Source organism: Lygodium microphyllum, chromosome 14, assembly GCF_053477565.2.
Source record: "Lygodium microphyllum isolate KBCC chromosome 14, Lygodium_microphyllum_v1.1.10, whole genome shotgun sequence".
Taxonomy (NCBI): domain Eukaryota; kingdom Viridiplantae; phylum Streptophyta; class Polypodiopsida; order Schizaeales; family Lygodiaceae; genus Lygodium; species Lygodium microphyllum.
Genome location: NC_141148.1, coordinates 46,599,960 through 46,620,880, shown reverse-complemented (window position 1 = coordinate 46,620,880; position 20,921 = coordinate 46,599,960).

Sequence of the window (20,921 nt, the reverse complement as noted above, 5' to 3'; positions counted from 1 at the left end):
ACCTCTGTTGTCACTACATATATCACATTGTTCTTGTGCATAGTATGATAAGGCTCTGTGGCCTTCCTTCTTGTACCTATCCTAGATGGATTGGAATGCATTGATGCACCATAAAATGTGCATGCTAGCATACCCCTTCTAAACCATTCGTCTTCTAAACCAGAGATAAGATACAAGTCCCAATCCTTCTCTTCGAGTGATGTAAGTTTTGGTGTAAGTGCTTGATCTATTATCCTCCTATGAGTGATTCTAGATATTGAGTGATGTATACTTTGCCATTGATAACTTACCATATCTTCATCAATAGTGCTACCTCCCTGGGTGTTTTGGAATGGTTCTTGCCATGTCTAGAGCATGTTGTGGTGAGCCTTGGTATCTCCTATGGATGATTTCGACTCCCCACCGCGTGTGGATGATCTATACTAACCAAGTGACTAAGCTAAGTGTTTCTAGCCCTAACATCTTGCATTTATTTATATGCATGTCATGTCTTAAGTGTGGGGATGTATGGGTGTTAGGCCCTTGTTGATTAGTCAACTTGATCTATTAATTTCTTAAGTGTGGGGATGCATCCCTACGCATCTTGGTTGCATACATTTGCAAACATCCTGTCAATTGATTTTTACATAATCTCCTAGTTTTGTTATGTTCTTTTGAGGTCCCTTACTCACCCATTTGTCTTATTTTAACCTGTTTTTATGGTTGCCCCTAACCCTATTGGTTGTTTTTTTCATTTTGCTGATCCTCCATGTCAACGCACCCTACATTCACCAAAATTGCAATGTGATCCTACAGCCTTATTTGTCACTTTGAATTGTCCATTTTTCCTTTTTATGGCCCTTAGCTACCATTCTTGAGATATTAATTTTTTTTTAAATTACAAGAATTAAACGTGTTTCCATACGAACATATTTTTTTTTACATCAAAACTATGGTTTGATATGGTAGCCTTGATCTTTTCATTTTCTTGGACACTTTTTCTTTTTACCACCCCTCTTTCCAATACATGGATTGGCCTTTATTCTTTTTTCGTATTTGTGGGTTTATTTTAATGTCATTTTTCTATTCTTTTCCATCACATGAGCGTGCTCTTTTCTAGTAGGAATGGGATTCTGTTTAGATAGCCTTGATGTATTAGTCCCCTCGGACATCCTTTTTTTTCCCCTTGTTTTTTGAACCATCTAAATTTTTGTTATTAAGTTTTAATTGTATTCCCTTACATATTTTTGTCCCTTGTTCCATGTGAGTGCGCCTTTCTTACATTAGAATCACATTCTCACCTAATAACCCTATTTCCCACCATTTCTTGAACATTTTTCCTTCCTATTGCCCCTTGTTCTAACTTACATATTGTTGAGAATTAATTTTTGTTCGGGTTTCTAGGTGTATTTCTACCATTTTTCGTAGAACCACCCCATTTACCATCGAACCTATGTCTCAACTTGATAGCCCTCTCCAACTTGTCACCCAAACATTTTTTCTTCTTATTGTATTCCATTCCAACTTTTCAAATTTTTGTTATTATTTTTAATTATGTTTTTGGGTTTTCTTTTTTTATTTTTTCATTCCAAAAAAGTTCTATTATCATCGAAATAGCATTTTAAAATGATAAGATTTTACATATATTTTTTAAAATATTTTATTCCAACAAAGGATTTTTGTGAAATTAATTTTTGTGTGATTTTAGTGGCTCATTTTTCATCTTTTTTTCATGTAACCCCCTTATTTGCTAACCACACGGGCTAGTTGCATTGTCCATGCCAGTTCTCTTATTACCCTACCTAGTTTCACTTTTTACCACGTCTTCATATGATGCTGGTATCCCTATGAATTAATTTTTTCGTGTAATTTTAATTTTTCACCCCTTGTGTGCATCGTATTCAGACAATTTTTGCCTCAAAACTCATTCCACATATTCATCATGCTGTACTTGGCCGTCTAGATTCTCTGCTTAGTCTCGATCATTCCCCTTAACACAAATTTTTTTAACCCTTGCCTGTGTTGGTACATGGGACCGAGAAGCACACTTTCTTTTTTTTAAAAAATTATTACAAAACATATTTTTTAATTTTAAAAAATATCATTTGTTAACAACCCAAAATTTAACCCCCTCCCCAATAGTCTCTCTCCCCATCCCTCCCCTCCTTCTCTCTCTCTTCTCTCTCTCTCTCTCTCTCTCTCTCTCTCTCTCTCTCTCTCTCTCTCTCTCTCTCCCATCCCTTTGCGTTCTCCCTCTTCCCCCTCCTTCCTTTCTCCCCCCTTCTTTCTTTCATTCTTCTTCTTTCCTCCCCTATTGCCTTTCCTCCTCCTCCTCCTCCTCTCCCTTTTCCTCCTCCACCCTACTCGGCCTCCACCGAGCATGTCCACTATGCTTGCTTCTCTAGCCTCCGCCGTACCCGATCGTCTGCAATGCCTCCTCCTCTCGCCTTCACCACCCAGTGTGGCGTCTTCTCTCACCTGCCTTTACTTTCACCATGCTTGACGTATGAAACATGTGACATATACACAATATAAGTGAAAAGTATCTAAGAAATTTTTGAGGGATGGTTTGCCCTTACCAATCCTGTCAATATGTGTGAGTACCACACTTTGGACATGTCTCCATAGTCTTGTAGTCTCCTAAAACAACAAACAATCATTGACATATGCATGGATGTTGTTGTAGTCCATAGCAAGCTTTCATAACACCACTCACGCATCATCTCATGGGACTTAAACATCATGTTTCCAGGTGGTAATATATGATACTTTAGTGAACTGGAAAAAAATCAAAAAGACATCTTGAAAAAGCACAATACTTGTCTTTTATAATGGATTCAAAAAAGTCAATGGAGCGTAGAATGTACTTGAACAACTCGGTTACACTTGCATCGCTCCACCCATACTTTGCCTACATACTTAGGAGTGCAAGCAACACCTTTAGTTGAGATACTTGGCACCCATCGTATAATGGTATAGACGCTTCCTCTCTTAGTGGATCAGATGACTCGGTATCCATGGGCATCAATGCATCAATCATTGCCTCTGTCTTAGGCTCCACAATTGGAGGAAGGTCCAGAAGGTTGATTGTCTCCTCTGGTATCGAGGGTAAAGACGGAGTCATGCATTCCAATTGTTGTATCGGCTTAAGTACTCCATCGATCACACGTCCACAAACTCTTCTAACTAGCTACAATAGGTGTATTTCTTGGAATCAGGCGTCACCTCCATGTAAATTTTATGGGCATGTCTAATGTTTTTGTATATGATATTCAATTACCTTGCGAATGTAAAGCATGATGGATACACACTTTTCTTACCATTCCCTCAAAGTTTGAGATAGCCTGATCAATTATCTTTAATTGAAACTTGCCAAAGCGTCGTACGTGTTCTATAGACAAGCAACACTTTCATTTGATTGCTAGCTTGTATTGAGAGCAAGGACACGGGACATACTAATTAAGGTATGCCTTATAATCTTGGACATCACGACCATCATCGTTCTCCTTTTGGCCTACGTTATGATTTTTTTAAAAAAAATTGTTCCCCTCATCAATGATATTCCTTCGTTTTAATCTCTACTCTTCTTTCTCTCCCTTTTCCTTTATTTGTTTGCCTCCCTCCATCTCTCTTTATCTATTCCTTTTCTCTCAATGTCTCTTTGTCATTATCTATACCCCTTTGTATTTCTCTCCCCACCTCTCTTTCTCTCTCTCTTCTCCCCTTTTTTATTTGCCTTTCTTCCTCCTTTATTTCTCTTCCCACCATTCAAATTCTCTCTCTCTCTTTCTCTTTTTTTATTTGCCTCCCTTCATACTTCTTTGTTTCTCTCTCCCCCCTCTCTCTCTCAATGTTTCTTTCTCTCCCCCATCTTCCCTCCCCACTCTCACTTCTTCTCTCTTTTCTTTTCTCTGTCTTTTTCTCTCCAGTCGCACTCGGTGCATCTTGTTACAATCAAAATCAAATGTAAAAACAAAAACTCATAAAAGAAGATCTTGAAAGACCCTCTCTCCTCACCCCTCTTCATGTCTCTCTTCTCCCTCTCCCTTTACTTTTCTATCATTCCGTTCTCTCTAATTCTCTCAATGTTTCCATTTTTCTCTCTCCTTCTCTCTCTCTCTTTCTTCCTCTTTTCGTCCCTTTTTCTCCCCCTCTCTTTCTAGCTTTCTCTTTTTTTTTCTCTCTCCTTTCTCTCTTCACCTCACCCTTTTATCCACATCTTCCTTTACTCTATGTTTCTTTTTCTCTCACCCCTCTGTTTCTTTCTCTCTTTCTCTTTCTTTGTTGCCTCTCTCTTTGTTTCTCCCACTCATTTTCCTCTCTCCCTCCCTTTCTCTTTCTCTTTCTCTTTCTCTCTTCCTCTCTTTCTTTGTTATCTTTTCTCTTTTTTCTGTCTCTCATTCTCTCTTCCTCTTTCTTCCTTCTTCTCTGTCTCTCCTTTCCTCTCTTTTTCTCTCTCTCTCAATGCATCTCATTACAAAGAAAAAGAAACAAAAGAAAAGAAGAAAACACAAGAACAAAGTAAGAAGAGGCAATGTACCCACCACAAAGGCCTAAAGATGGATTTTGCGCCTCCTCTTCACAACATCCCTTCTTTCTTCCTCGTGCATTTCTCCCTCTTTTTCACATATGGTGGCCTTGGCAAGCTCTCGTTCTCTCTATTTCTCTCTTCCTCTCCCTCTCTCTCTCAAGGTGACAATCTCTGTTGCTCTCTCTTTCATTCTTTCTTGAAAATGTTTGCGGCAAATGCCATGCTCGAGTTTTCGATGCTTTTTTTTCTCAATTTGTGACATTGTTAGTGATGTTGATAGCGACGCCACTATTTTCTATTGCAAACGGGTCTCGCTATTTGCCCATTCCCTTCTATTGACATAAGATGCTCATAACATACACAATACATCAAATTTAAGCATAAAAAGAACATGAATAGAAGAGATACTACATAGGTATACTTCCTAATTTTCTTCTTTAAGGAATTGGTTGTACTAAATCCTAATAGCTATAATACCATGTTTATAAAGAGAGAAGATATGTTGGTGTGCAGATCGGATGCTGTATGCATACGTAGCGAGCGGCGTCGGAAGGTCCCCAAGAACAAAAGAACTCTACTTTTGCACAAAAAACAAGAGAGAAGACTTGCACGACATAACGAAAAAGACTAATTGGGTATAATCCCCCCCCCCCCCCCCCGTGCCTTGTGTAAGCGCCCCACGAAGCATGCATTTGATATATTATTCATCTCCAAGCTCAAAAAATAGCCCAATTTACAATTAGCACGCTTTAGCTTTTGTGTTTGCTTTTGTCCCACTAAAGAATTAAAGCGATTGGGTGCCCAAAGAGTCGAGCTGTGCCCAAATACAATGTCCAATAACAAATATTTAAATCGTGCGTCCATGCGCATACAAAATAATAAATAAATATCAGACGCTTCAATAAATAAGCACGTCAAAATAAATATTGGCGCCACGCCTAAGATGCGCACCCATCAAAATGATAATTTCTTCTAAATAACTTGAATATACACTATCGCCAAGTGCTTCCCAACGCCACCGCTGCTTACTCTACACATCAGCTGAAGCATTCACAATTGTTAGAAAATAATAAAATTAAACCAAAAAAAGTGAATACCTAGCAGTCTTCAGCTACAAAATAAGGAAATTGGTTAGAACTCAATCCTGATCTTAATTTATTATGAGTGCGCACTCTAAAATCATAAACGTCCATTAATTTAAATATGTATTTTGTGGAATCACCCGCTATGGAATCACCCACTTGCACATTAAATTAACAAGACACCCAAAAAGGATAGGTGTCCCCATCGACTTTTTGCACAAGGAATCCACCTTGTGTGTATGAGCCCTGACAACAAATATAATTTTATGGAATCCACCGCAAAACCTCACAGAATCCATCGTGGAATATGCCTCCTGGCATCATATGTAGAGATATGAGAGAGAGAGAGAGAGAGAGAGAAGAGACACACCACATACACTCCAAATAGGTGAGACCTAGTCTAGATAGGGTGAGCTTTATCTAGCTCCAATGGTCGCTACCATTATTTTTCATTTTCTTATCCTTTTCAATATTTACATTTCCACCATGCAAACCAATGTTTGAAAATATATTCTCAACTACTACAATTGCCTTGACCTATGCGAACTTGGGTTGCATTCTCGAAGCAAAATATATATACAAGAAAATTAATTTCTCAATGATTCAGAACAGACCATGCATTGTGCAAATATGGATTCCACATAAGGAAATATAAAATTTTCTCTATAATTCAAATCTTTGAGGTACCTACTGTTGGGTACCGTTTTCCAAAATTTTCAAGTTCATTTGTGGTACATATGCAATATATGCATGGGATCCTTGAAGTGACCCCTTTTGAGACATTGTACATACACTTTAGGGTCTTCAAATCACCTATTAGATGCCACACTACTTTGAATCTTCCAAACCCTTCCATATCCAAGATTCTTTGATTCTTTTGCTAACTAATGATTTGGGGTATATTCGCGAGGGGTTCATTATATATATATTCTCTATATAACATGCGTTCATGGCCTATTTATAAATATCCTAATTTGTGATTTTTTCTTGAATAAAACACAACCCTTTTCTATTCAATCTGTAAGTAACCTCTTTATATGACACCCTTATGTATGTAAAAATTGTATAAAACTAGTGTTTTAAAAACCCCTTATTTTGAACTCACGTTATATATACATATATTCATGAGTGACCCCCCCCCCAGGGTATATTTGTCTTATGAAAAATCTACAGCAAGGTTTTAAAATTCTCAAACATAACTTGGAATACACTCATATTATAAGCATGTCACACACCCACACTATTAGCACAAGTAAACTTCCAATATAAATATATTGTTCACCTCAATAGATCCTAGAGAGAATATATTATTATCGAATTAGACAATAAACCATTTTGGATGGTGCTTTGAAATTGTTACATCGAGTGCCCCATTCATCAAGGTGATGGTGACCCATTCTAGCTTTTCATCCTTTACATTCTAGCACTCATCAAGCTTGAGTACATATTCTAGGGCACAATTACATTCATCTAGATTCACCTCAAATAATTGAATAAAGTATGACTATAAGACCTCCAAGTTGTAAAATGTACTCTTGTATTTGCTATAAACCATAGTCTCCCCTGTTGCTCCATAGGACATATCTTCAATAGGAAATAGAGCTTCTAGGAGCTATAGAACTTTATCGTTCACTTGTTTTTGTATTCTTTTGAGTGATTTTGGATTTGGAAATATTGATCCATGCATATTATACTCCTACACCTTCGATTATTGAAGAGATTTGCAAATAGTTGTGTATCCCTTGCTCAATATACCTATCTCATCCAACGAAGCCTTCATATTGCTTGAGCTAACTTGGTTTCCTCTCAGGAAGGTCTCAATATCCTACTGTGTAAGCTTTTGATACTTTGAATCCTTTAGGATTGTTTTGATAGCTTCCTTATTAAAAATCATTTTAATGTGTTTAATTTATAATACCTCCATGCTTGAAGTCTTTTTTTCATTAGATTGTAGGATATGTCTATGTTTACAATTGAAACATTTAGTTATCATATAGTACATTATAAATACTTTATGAGATGGAGGAAGAAGTAACAAAGATATTACTTACTTCAATGCATGTATCTTTTTCTTAATGCCATTGCTTTGTAACTTCATATCTTGAATATTTCAAAGTTTCTTGCATCGTTTAGGAACCCCCAATATTGTTTCTTTAAGCCTCAACAAATCTCTTTGTTTCTCTAGCTCTAAAATAGTCTCTTGATTTTGTAATAGTGTGTTCTTACATTACTCTAGTATTAGCCTCAAAGAGGAATTCTCCTTCGCCAACAAATCTCTTTCTAACTTATGTACATTGTTGATAGCATCCACATGTTGTGTGTATCCTAAGAGGCCATTATAACCATTTCCATCAAAGCTTACTAAGGTTGCAATATCCTTGAACAAAGGCATGTGGTTATGCAAAGGATATTTTGGATACAATTTTCCATTGGTCTATATATCTATATTCCTCTTTTCTTGTAACTTACATAGTTATTTGGATGTAGAAGATATGAGATAGGATTTGTTTTTCTTACTCAATGGCTCATACTAACAATCAAGCTAAACATGGAGGTGACATGTCCCTCTCTTGTATCTCTTTGATGATGATTCAAGAACCATCATCTCCACTTGTGATGTTCTCATTAATATCCATTTGTGACGTTGATTTGTGGCCCAAGCCATCCCTATTGATTCCACCCTAGCTGTCTCTATTTGTGATGTTGATTCATAGGCTCAACCATCCTTATTTGTTATGTTGTTTCCTAGGCTCAACAATGAGAGAGAATACATGGAATGTTTCAAAACATAATGGGGTGGACAAAAATCAAAGCTTTGCATTGTCTTTCACTTATCTTTTGATGATAAGAGACTATGCCATCAATCCTAATCAATCTAGAGATAAGCTATCAAGTTTTAGGCATCATGCACTTAATTCCAAGAAACACTATATTAGAGAATTTGGGAATCTAACAAGTTCCATTTTCAAATTAAAAATACATATTTGACCATGTAGCTAAATCTTAATCCCTTTTTTGAAGATAAAACTTGGTACTAGCATCCATATAGTATCTAGAAAAAGCTTCACCTTCAAGGAAGGGGGTAACAATTTGACCATGTGACCAAATATTGACCATCTTATAAATTTCCAAAGTATATGAAGATTCCCAAACTCCCTAATATAGCGTTAAGAGATACCTCTAGACTATTAATTAGGGGTAAATGACAGCTTAAAGGCTATGGGACAATTTGCATGCTTTTTTAAAAAATGAAAATTTTTGACTTTTTGACTTTCTACTCATTTTTAATTATATTTGAATTACCTCTCTCTATGTTGACGTGGAGTTTCTTACAAGGCCCAAACTTGAGTGCGAATCTCTCCTAATGGAAAGCTTGTTCATAATCATCTGTCCAAATGAACTTTGTATCTCTCCCAAGAAGCTTGTGTAGGAAGGCTACATTTGTTGTTGTGAAATGGTCAATGAACCTCCTATAGTAGTCCACATAGCCAAGAAAACCTCTTAATTATGTAAGATTACTTGGTGGATTTAGAGCTACAATCTTCTCAATCTTCATTGGGTGTGTTGCTATCCCTTGTGCAAAAAGAGTGTTACCCAATAGAACTCCTGAGGAGAGTCTAAATATGCATTTTCTGGGTTGAGAGATAATCTACACTCTCGATAGCAATAAAAACACTAATATTGAGGTGTTCCCAATGCTTACAAAGTAGGCTAAAGATACAAAATCCATCTAGGTAGACCTCAATAAAATCATATAAATGGTTTTGGAAAGTATCTATCATCACCCTAGAAGGGTTGAAGGAGCATTATAGAGCTCAAACATCATCCCCTTACAGACATAGGTGCCCCATTCTATCATGAAAGTTTTAGCTCCTTGGATTGATCATTCTTTTGTTGACCCATATTTTCCAAAGCCTCCATGACAAATCTCTTAATTATATTTAAATTCACTAAAAATTTTGGCCGAGAAGAACAAGACTTCTGAATCATTGGATTCATTGTGTTGTTTGGGCTAGAGTTGGTATTCAGTTGTGAGGCTAAAGCACTAGAGGCTTGTTTTGTAGCTGAAGTGGTAGACTTGCTCAGCCAAAGACTATGTCTATGTGAGTTCCACCTTAGAATGAGAAGTAGTAACTTTTGATGTAGTGGATTGGTCAATCCTGTTAGTGCACATATTTTTCTTGATAATGCTCATAGAGGGAGGTTGTCAACCCTTCGATATTTTCTTGGCTATGCCTTATGGATCAATTTTCTAGGATACACGAGGCTGTTGCTGCTAGATTCTCAATTTAGGCTTGGGTAACAAAGGTTCATTATTTTTGAGAGACTTTGGCTATTTCCAAGGACAAAAAACAACTAAGGGTTGTTGCTTGTCAATGCTTAAGAGCTCTATCTTCTCCTTCTTTGGACTAGTTGTTTCAACATGAACAACATCACTAGGAAGTGGCTACCTTCTTCCTTGCTCTTGACTTGATGACTTCTCAAATGTTACTAATTTCTCATGTGAATTAGAAAACACCTCAAGTGGTTGGTCTTTCAAAATTGTGGATGTTGATGTCACAAGAACTAGCATTTCATCAATCACTAACTTGTCTATTTTTGGCTTCTTTAAAGCACCTTGGTCATCGACCTAGATCTCTGTTTGAGTATCTTTCTCTTTCACTTAGATCTCAATGAGACTTGGGCTATGATGAGTAGAGGTGACTTTGCAGGTTGTTTTGACAACCAAATCCAATAATCTTTTGCCTAAACCCTTGAGCACATAATAACAATGCTTTGGGAACCCATGACAATATTGGTTTAACACTCCATTGATACATGCAAGGATATGCCCTAGATCTCCTCTTAGTTCTAAACAAAGTGCTCTTTTTGATAGCTTGAGAAGTTGTTGTAGTCTTTCTAGCAGTTTTGGTATTTTCTCGGATTCTAGGAGGATTCTTATTGACTAGTTTTCTCTTATCCTCATGTGCCATGCACACTTCCTTCATAACTATTTTGTGATCCTCAATAGGTTTTTGGTTTGACTCTAAAATAGGATGTTTGTCTTTCATTGGAGAAGAGACAAGGTTTCATTTATTAAAATTAGTGATAGTCTCAACTTTTGGTATGCTTATATGTATTCACTATACTTCATAGTCCACAATTCATTTGGTTGCATTCTTAAAGATCTTGCAAGAGAGACTTCCTTTACTATATCGTCTTGATTGGAACTCGGAGAGTCCACCCATAAGAAATCATCTATATAACACCCTTTGTTTACATGTTATAAGGCCTTAAAATGACTCCTTTTACAAAACTTATGAATTTTTTTCCAATTGTAATTTAAAAACTCCTTTTGTAAATATAATCCTACAAAATTTACTAAATATAATACCCTTTCTTTTGAACTCACGTGGTATCTTACATGTTCTATATTGTCGTCCCCTTGGGATCTGGAAGCATATAGAAAATAATATATATGCTTTCACTCACAACAGTCAAAAGCATTTTTCATCTTCCTAAGAAAAAATATAGTGATCGTGCGTATGGGCTGATGGCTGCATTCATTTGGCATAAGTTCAAGTTGATTAATCTCAATCCATACATCATAAGCTAGGATGATGTAATCACAACCTTCATCAATGAGAGTGTCAATGACGTTGCTTGGTAGTTATTTTGACCTAACAATATGCAAGAGGTACTAGCTCTTGATCTTCTACGTTAGTGTTAGTGGCTTTGACCTTTCTAATGTTAGACGTGATAGACCTAATTAGGAGACTATTGGATACCTTGCATATGGGAAAATCATGATATATTTGAGTGATGCCATAATCAATGCATCTCAGATCAACCTTCGGGAAATTATCTATCATCATCCATTTCACTAGTTGTGGCCTTGGCTCTTGATTTGCTAGCTCATTCATCTTGTCAATGGATAGTTGGATAGGAATGTACACCCTTAGTTGAATCCTATGGGTTTAGGACTCATTATCTTCGAGCCTATGCAAGAAGCCTTGGATCAAGATGATTTTTGTAATTCACATTTAAATGGGAATTGTCCAAGTGATCAATGTTAAATGTGTTGGATTGCTAGGAAAGCTAGTATTGTTATATGTGGTAGAAGCAAATGATGATGATGAGAATAATAAGCACCTTGAGTTTCGTGTAGGTTGCATAGTAAAATGTAAATATACCATCTTGACACTAGTGCACATGTTGCAAACGTAATGATCAAGTAGAGGCAAAGTGCAATTATTGGGGCAGCTACCCATGTCTATCGAAGTACTACTTACTACTCTCTAGTCTCATTTTTCTAGAGAATCATTTGCCAATATAACAACCCCAATTCAACACAATAATGCTTGGAACCACCCCTACTTTAAGGGAGTTTTGAACTTAAGAACATGCATTGTAACTTTAAAAGGGGAGCATGGTAAAATTTTTACAAGAAAAATCCCAATTTATCAAAATTTGAGGATTTAAATTCTACTCTTCAAGCTATTTTCATTGATATATGGATTGATAAGGTTTGGAAGTGGGACAATGAAGCTTTAACAAATAATATCTTTTGACTAAGAAATATTACTACAACCCTTGGACCAATTTTGAATTCAAATATCTCCAAGTGCAAGATTAAGAAAACCACTAGCATGTCCTAGCTTGGTTCAAGCATGCCATATAGCTGACTAGTTGTGCCCTCTTGGTAAGGTCTCCCCATGCATGGTGAGTCCATGTGTTGGAGTTATATATAGCTCACCCTATGTAAACTATGTCTCACGTATATATATGTAGATTGTGATCAATATGATATAGTCTTTGGGAGTCTATATGGTGTGTCCCTTCTCTCTCTATCACATTTTTACATATCTTCTCTCTCTACATTTCAACATGGTATCAAAGCTATCAAAATCAACTACAACTGATTCCTTCAAGAAGACAATTAGGAATTATACCTATGTAGTATCTCTTCTATTCTCGATTCATATTCTTTTTATGCTTAAATTTGATATATTGTGTATACTATGAGAATATTATGTTATGAGTTTTAAGCACAGAGAAGTTCACTTGATCATCATCAATCATCATGTAGGTTGATTGTAGATATGTTGAATTCTAGATATTTCTTGCTTAGACACCATAAAAGTTTCTATTTGGGAAACTCTTAAGAGAACAACTTTCTCAAGAAAGCCAAACTTTGTCATGTGCTAGGACTCACAATATTTCTTCGTATCAAATCGGTGCTCAATTTGAAGTTCTATGTCAAAAGTTATGTCAGTTCTAGTAAACTGGACTTGAAATAAGAAAACAAATAAGACAATAGCTTTTCTAGTAGACTTCTATAATATAGGTTTCATCATACTCACTTTTTTATTTCTTTATTTTTGCCAAAACTAGCTAGATCATCATCTATTCTTGGCCAAAAAGTAAAGCGATAACAAATTTTTGTCTATGTTGGACCGATTTCTTTTCTCACATGTTTTATCTATTTTGGGTCTCTCTATTCTTGCCCACCTTTTTTCTATCTTGGGTCTCTTTCTTTTGGAGTGTGTTTTTTTAATGAAACGTCCTTCCTTATAGCATAGATTATGTATACCATTTGTTGTATTGCACTTTTGTTATCATTTCGTATGTGGTGTGTAGATTCTGTGATCTCATATTGTACGCATTGTCTCTGCCAACTATGTCAAATTCTATAATCATCAACTGATTTACTTTTGGACAACATTCTATCCCTCACTTTCAAGGACAAGGATTCCTTGGGTGGAAAGTAATGATGTTGCTACTTCTTGAAGGCGATAACTTGCATAATGTTGTTCTTAGTAATTATGAATGTTTGCCTCAACCAATTGATCAAGCTCATGATAATACACTTGTACCTATCTTTGAAGAATGGCAAATTGTTTATAATGAGTGGATCACACACAAAAAAGCAACTCATTGGTATATTCTTTCTGCTCTTCAAGAATCTCTTATGCTTGATGTATGTAATATTTTAACCTCACAAACTATATGGGAGTATTTAATAGCAAATTTTGAGAAGAAATCTATTACAAAAATACTTTATCTTCATAGTCAGCTCACTAAGTTACAATACAACATTAGAACTTCTATGACAACACATAACAAATCATTCAAGAACATTATCAATCCGCTTCTTGCTATTGGTGATGCTATTCCACAAAAGTAATTGGTAGCATAGCTTCTTGAAACCGTAAATGATCTTGCTTAATTTGATCAAGATTCTATATCTTTGATTGAATATTCACAAGAAATGGATAATGATACAAAAATTAAGAAATAGTTATGATGTCACAAGAGGATACACAGTCATAACAAATCGACCAAGTTTAACCCATCTCAATATCGGTATTTCATGACCTTTATTGATGTCTTCTCAAGATACACCATTTTTTTTCTCTTGTGATATGAATTAGAAGCTTTATTATCTTTTAAGCAATATCAAAAAGTTGGAGAACATACTAGTCATCGCATCAAGAAAATTTGTAGTGACAATGGTGGAGAATAAATTTCAAATGATTTTGATGATTATTGTAATAATCAAGGTATTCATCATGAATATAAAGTTTCCTACTCTCCTCAATTGAATGGTATTTTTGAACATTAAAACATGACTACTCTCAATGCCATTGCATGCTCATTCATTCTGGCTTATCTTGATGTTTCTGGGTTGAAGTAGTTTTGACATCAATATTTGTGCAAAATCACCTTCCTAGAATTGCTCCTTCTGGTAAAATACCGATTATTACTTGGATATGTGAAATTAATTTTGTTTCATATTTTCAAACTTGTGGATGTATTGTTTATATTCATGTACCCAAAGAGACTCACAGAAAACTTGATTCTCCCAGTTTTGAAAGTTATTTTCATTGGATATTCAAATTTATCTAAGGGATACAATTTTTATGATCGATCTTCCAAGCAGGTAGTCATAAGTTGTGATGCTATTTTCAATGAGAAACTTATGGGTAGCATATGGTCTCATGAGGATGTTGGTCAGATATGGCCACTAGAGGATGCTGATAATACAAAGTCATTACTCACTTATTTTCCTTTTCTATATGATAATGAATCTCCTTTATGGGATAATATTGACTCTTCAAATCAGGGTTCACAACTTGCACCTATTATTGCTTATGGTGACCTTGGCATTGATCTTTATGTTGATCTTGCAATTGATAATGAGCATGGTACTTGTCATGTTTATGTTGCTGATATTCTTGAGAATGCTATAAATATTTGTGAAAACCCTATCTCTTATACTCATGCCATGTCATCCTCACAAAAGAAACAATGGCAAGAGGCCATGAAAGCTGAGTATCAATCCCTTCCCTCTAAAGGTACATGGGTTCTAACTGAGTTACCACTTGGATGTAGTGCTATTAAATGCAAGTCGGTTTATTAGACTAAAACAAAAACATATGGAACATTTGAAAAATTCAAAGCAAGGCTAGTTGCCAAAGGTTTCTTACAAATTGCAAGGGTTGATTATTAAGAAACTTTCTTACTTGCTATTGATATTGCCACTAGTTGGGTCTTCTTAGCTTTTGCTGTTAAGTTTGATTAGGAGGTTCACCAAATGGATGTGAGAACTAGTTTTCTTACTAGTGATTTAAATGAAGAGATATACATGGAGCAACCAAAGGAATTTGTAGTCAAATATAAGGAAAATCTTACTAGTTAAACATAACTAAAATCTTGCTTTACAAACTTCATCGGGTACTCTATGGTCTTAAACAATCTTCACGAGCTTGGTATAAAAAGATTGATCTCTTCCTTACAAGAAAATGTTTTATCTCTTGTTCTTCAAATCCTAACTCATATGTCAAGCAATACAATGATATTTTTGTTATTCTTCTTCTATTTGTGGATGATACCATACTTGTTTCTAATAATCTTAACTTTCTTCAACAAGTAAAGAATGTTTTATCTTCTACGTTTGACATGACCGTTCCTTGGAGACATACACTCATGTCTTGGTATTCAAATTCAATGCTATCAAGAAAAGGGTGTTTTATTTCTACATCAAACAAAGTTCATTGAAGATATTATTCATAAGTTTGGTTTGTGTTCTACACATCCTGCTAGTACTCATTGTCTTGTCAGCTCTACCAAAAACTCTCACTTTCTACAGAGTCATGGACAACTAGCATTACATGAACCTTATGCTAGTCTTGTTAGATGTCCTCAATTTGTTGGCTTATATTATTTCCTTGACATTATTTTTGCTACAAATTTTCTCGGAAAACATCTTAGTTCTCCATGCCTTAAACATTGGACTACAGTTAAACAAGTTTTGAAGTATATGAAAGGCACAAAAGATTTTGGGTTGGTTTATTAACACTAACAAAACTCTAATTCTCTACACTCACTTCAAGTTTTGGGCTATATAGATGCAAATTGGGCAAGGTTTCACTTATCTATGTGTTCTACAAGTGAAAATTATTTCTTTATCAATGGCTGTCTTGTTTCTTAGACTAGCAAGAAACAACATTGTGTTATTGTTTCCACTACATGAGGCTAAAGTTCTAGCTGCATCTTTAGTGGCTCGAGAGTTAGTATGGATTTGAGAAGTTCCATTAGATATTGGCCATCCTCCTCTCTCTAGCACACCACTTCAATGTGATAACCAAAGTGCTATTAGTCTTACTAAAGACTATGTTAAACATAACAAGTCTAAACATATTGCACTTCATTATCATTATGCTCGATATAAAGTAAAGAAAGGCACAATCATGATTAAACATTGTCCAAGTGATCAAATAACTGTAGATATATTCACCAATGGACTCACTGAAGCACGCTTCACTCTGATGTGCTCAAAACTTGGAGTTGTCTCAACTTCAATCATTGGGACTTAATCTACTATGACATTGTAGTGCCTTTGTACATACTCCTAGTAGGCACCATACACTTCACATATGCACATACACCTTAGACCTCTTGGTCATCTTCGTACATACATATTCAGTTTCACTTCACATTCACATATTCACTTTACATGCACACAATAATTCTTCTTCATCATGTTTGTACATTCATATACAGAAGCTTGGGTTTTTCCCTTGTGCTCCCCAAGGGTTTTTTCATCTGCAACTAGAGACCTTTATTTGAGTAGGAGTGTTGGAGCTATATATAGCTCACCCTATCTAGACTAGGTCTCACCTGCATATGTGTAGATTGTGATCGATATGATATATTCTTTGGGAGTGTATATGGTGGGTATCTTATCTCTCTATCATACCTCTACATATCTTCTTTGTCTACATTTCAACACCATGAGCATCACTACTATGGACATGAGCCCAAGTAGCGACAAGTGTATAAAGAGGTACTACACCATGCTGAGTACAAGTGACAACGTATGCTATCAATGATCCCTACTTTCCCTACTAAATATCATGAATGTGCAAAGTCCTCTGCAATAGTAGCATTTCCAATGAGGAGAGTACGAGTACATTAATTGGAGATGGATTTAAAAATATAACAATGTTGCTAGGATAAAAAAGGTTCCACACTAATTGTCATGAATATCTTACTACTATAGTTGGGCCAACCAATCAGCCTCTAGAAGCAAGCAATGAAAGAGTTATCTAGAGCACTATTGTTGTCAATGCAAGTGCATCATCCCATTAGAAGGAATTGACAACTGCTTGAGTTAAAATTGTGTATGCAAAATCTAGGCCTACATTAGTTGCTACAATGAAGAAGAAAAGGTGTCTAATAAATGAGACTTAGAGGAGGAGAAGAAGGAAAAGATCAGATAAGATAAGCTACCACCCCCTCAAGATGTTATCATATCTTTTTAAAAATTCCACTTTGTATGTTTGGAACTGAAAAAAATTTCATACATGTGGTAGTAGATAATTTGCGTACGCTAAGTGCTCAAAATGAAAATTTGCATTTCACCCATGGTATGAAGGTTCTCTACTCTTTGAGCCTACCTAGTGGTTCAAAATGAATATATGTATATGTATGTGGCTCTCAATAGTGTGTTTGAGACGAGGCTATACAAGAATTATCTTGCGTGGGTTCTCTACCTAAGAGTGCTATCTCAAAAAGGCTTATAATTGCATGGTATGTGAGAGTATGCACATTTTGATGCATAAGTGGGTTTATCATACCTTTCTCAAACATTTGGGGTTGTTCAAAATGGATGGGGTAGGTTCACTTGGGCAAGTAGTGCTCGAACAATGAACATTGGGACATGCACATAAAGCATGCATATGGTGACCAGATGTTTAGTCATGTGTTAACACTCCAATATATTATTAAGGGTGAGTGTTGAGAGCTAGCAATTGGAATTGTGCAATGCTACATTAGATGGGTGAAAAAGTAAAGTAGGCATCTTGATTGAGAGGATTTCTTGGGTATGTGTGTATGACTATGAAAGCACTCTATGTGCTGGGGATTTTATGATGTGAGGATGTGGAGAAAAATTTTCTACAAAATGCACACATGTAAAGTGTAACTAATAGTGTGTAATGTGGGGACACACATGGAAATTTTGAGGCTACAAAAATGAGGCCGCACATGCTCTATAAAGAGCAACTTGTATATGCAATGCAAATATAGTAAACAATTGTTAAGTGTACCAACTGTGCACCTTCTCTCTATACCAATGATGTTCATGGCCTATTATAATCCTCCATGATAATGTGTCAAATAATTTTTTTTATAGCATGATGAACCCCATATTCGGATTATTAACATCCTTGCTAGAAGGGATCTTGTTGGGCACGTGTAAATTTGGTGGAAGTAAACTTGTGGTGAAAGTGTTCACGGTGGAAGTGAACATGGTTGAATGGTGGAAGTAAATTCCTTGGTGGATGTGAATGTGGTGGAAATGAGGTGTTAGAATGGAAGTGAGGTGTTAGTGTAGGAGTAAGGATATAGTGTGACAAGAGAGTTCTCATTTGAGATAAAATCAAAATATGAGGGCCAAAAGCAATCAACCAACACAATATATGAAAACAAGAAACAACCAATCAAACAACAATGAGAAAAATGGCCATGTATTTTATTATTACATTGAAAGTTTTGCAATTTTTGAGTCCTTCAATGCATCCATAATCAATCACCCATAATAAGCAAGATACATCTATAATATTGATGCATGCAATTTTTAAGCAAGAAGTTTTCAATTTTTCATTTTTCGTTTTTTCATTTCTTTCACTTCAATGTGCACATAACCCAATAAGCATGGTGGATCTTCAATCCACAATGATGTCACACGATTTGTTTAAGCAAGAAAATTTTGATTTTTGAGTTCTACAATTTGAGTTTTTTGTTTTGCGCTTTTGTATTTTTTGAGTTCTACCATTTGAGTTTTTTGTTTTGCGCTTTTGTATTTTTTTGTTTTTTAAAAAGTTCTATTGTGTTTTTTTAGTTTGGAGTTTTATGTTGTCTAGTCTTGCATATCCAACCTTTTCAATCTCCATCCAACCACTTCCTCTCTATTCAACCTTCCTAAACTAGTTGTAAGTATTTTGGAGTATGAAAATTGCAAGTGTGGATGATCGATACCCCATCAATCCCATCCACACAAGGGATCAAGTCTCCTATTCCACCACACGATAGGAGTGTGTAAACCTCAGTGGTTGCGTTGTCCCTCGATGAGTTATGTAACTGTCCCCTAGTATCATCCAGGACACGTCTTAGTAGTCCATCGGAAAGGATGTCTAGAAAACTCCGCCTGCCACTCCCATGGAATGTTACGGGTTTTGCGATCTAGGTCTTCCCACGTCTGCCACGTAGCGGAAGTATCTTGGCCGTTTCCGACTTAGGATCGACCAGAATTAGGGTTTTCCTGTTTGGTCATTAGCTAACAGCAACTATCAGACCCGAGCGAACTACTTTACGCAGAAACGCCAGGTCCGAAGCGGATTCACGCTGCACTTGGTTCAAGGAGAATGGGAAACGAGAAGGATGCAAAGCTCAACCTCTCTGCCATAAGGCATAGTCTCATTCCGTTCCCCTAAAACAACGTAAATCGGGTAAAACATAACTCTAGGTCATTGCTTTCGATGATCCTCCCGCTATTCTTCGAGATTTTTGAGAAAAGTTCCCGGCTAACCGGGACCACCCAACCGTAGGACGGACCCATGGTCCATCCTCCACACTTTCCTCGGTTTGTTTTAGTTATGTAATTATCTAACACATTAATTTGGCATATAACAATCAACTTCTTTAATTAATCCTGTTAAGCACAGGTTCCTTCACGTAATCTTATCACGTGACATAGAAAAACAATATCAGACAAATTCTTTATTATCATTTCATCATTTTATCTTTGAAATACAAGGATTTCCGCCCGTAGGCTTGTCCATAATCCACCCGAAGGCTATCCAGTAATCCGCCAGGGATCACTATTCCAAGCTTCCGCCCGTAGACTAGTATGCGGGCCTCGAGATCCAATCCCGAGTCACGTTAGCCTCTTGTGCAGGACCCGGAAGGCGAGGGATTTACGACCAGAGCCCCCCCTGGCACCCAAGCGTCCTCCTGCTCCAAGTAGAGCTCAATGGAAAGACCTCTCGCGGCGGGTTCGGTCCACGTTCCCGGCATGGTCAACAATCCCCTTGGTTAGGGTTAGGCAGGCAGTCGGGGGTAACTAAAGCTGCCTCTCCCCTCAGGCTTTCAACCTGAAGCATCAGATATATTTTCATCCTTTAGTTCTTTGAGCAAACAATGCAAACAGTGCTTTCTAAACTGTTACAAGCACAATCAAATTCCAGTGGTCGTTTACTTGGCCAACTGTTAAGGAGTGAATCCTTCCCTCCGAATGCATCCAGCATTCAATCCTGGATCGATTGCGACTTGGCAAGATCCCCAAGGGTTTGTTTGTTCATCCTTTTGTCCTAGGGTTAGGGCCATACCCTGTTAACCAAACTTAACCAATACCTTAGGTTTTATTAACAGTAAATCCTGGTGACCATGTCGCTCCAATTTATTGATTGATCATTTGCTTCCAAGCAAATACCTAACTTCCCTTTACTTGGCAATTTTTCCCCAAGAAAGGTGATGTAACAGGATGACTACTCATCCTCTTGCAAGTTAAACTTGCGCAAGAACTTGCCAACCTCATTTCAACAAATGGCAAAACTCTCTTGTGAACAAACCACAAGTCTATGCGACGTTGCAACTTATTGCACAAGTGTCGCATCTATTCCATGGGATCATTTCACCCATTGAACGATGTTTTCTGGTCACGGAATTATCTCTAGACGAGAAGCAGGGTTTAGGGTGCCTTCTTACCCAACCCATTCCTAATTACACTAAGCCGACAACGTTCGGTCCTAGGAATTCCAACTCAATCCGAGTTTCATCATTTG